Raw genomic sequence first — 964 nt, 5'->3', positions numbered from 1 at the left:
AGATATTGATTTTGGATGTGTGTATTTATTGCTATAAATTGTCCTCTGAGAACTGCTTTTGCTGTGTCCCAAAGGTTTTTGGTATGTAATGTTTTCATTCTTGTTTTATTCAAGCAATTTTTTAATTTCCTTTTTTATTTCTTCTATTACCTAGTACCTTATAATCAGGGTGTTATTCAAATTCCATGTATCTGAGTTTTTTCCTCCTTCTTTCTATTGTTGATTTCTAATATTATATCATTGTGATCTGAGAATATGCTTTGTAGTACTCTGATGTTATAAAATTGTTTGAGGCTTGCTTTGCCATCTAACATATTACCTATTCTGGAGAATGTTCCATGTGCATTGGAGAAGAATGTATATTTAACTGTTGTTTCATTTAATACTCTGTGTATGTCTATGAGGTCAAGTTAGTTGATTCTGTTGTTTAATTCATTTGTGTCTGTGTTGAATTTATTTCTAGTTGCCTTGTGATTCATTAAAAGTGGTGTACTAAAATCTCCTACTATTATTGTGGACTCAACTACTTCTTTATTCATTTCTATTAAAGTTTGGTTTATATATTTTGAGGCTCTTGCATTGGGAGTGTGGATATTTATTATGGGTATGTTCTCTTGCTCAATTGTGTCCTTGGTCTCTTATGCTGTGTCTTGTTGTTTTTTTTTCTCTTATAGTCTATTTTATCAGAGATTAATATTGCCACTACCACTTGTTTTTGTTTGACATTTTTTTGATATATATATTATTTTATACTCTGATATTTAGTCTACTCTCTGTCTTTTGACTAGTGTGTTTAATCCATGCACATTCCATTTAATTATCAATGTTGTTTGTATAAAGTGCTGTTGAATCATGAATTAATTGCTATTTTTTTCTGTGTGGTTTTTTTTTGTGTGTGTGCATGTTGCTGGTTTCTTTATTCCACATAATTTGCTATGCTGAGCTCATTTTTTGTGGGTTTTCT

Source organism: Chrysochloris asiatica, unplaced genomic scaffold, assembly GCF_000296735.1.
Source record: "Chrysochloris asiatica unplaced genomic scaffold, ChrAsi1.0 scaffold00333, whole genome shotgun sequence".
NCBI lineage: Eukaryota > Metazoa > Chordata > Mammalia > Afrosoricida > Chrysochloridae > Chrysochloris > Chrysochloris asiatica.
Note: the sequence above shows the minus strand (reverse complement) of the source record.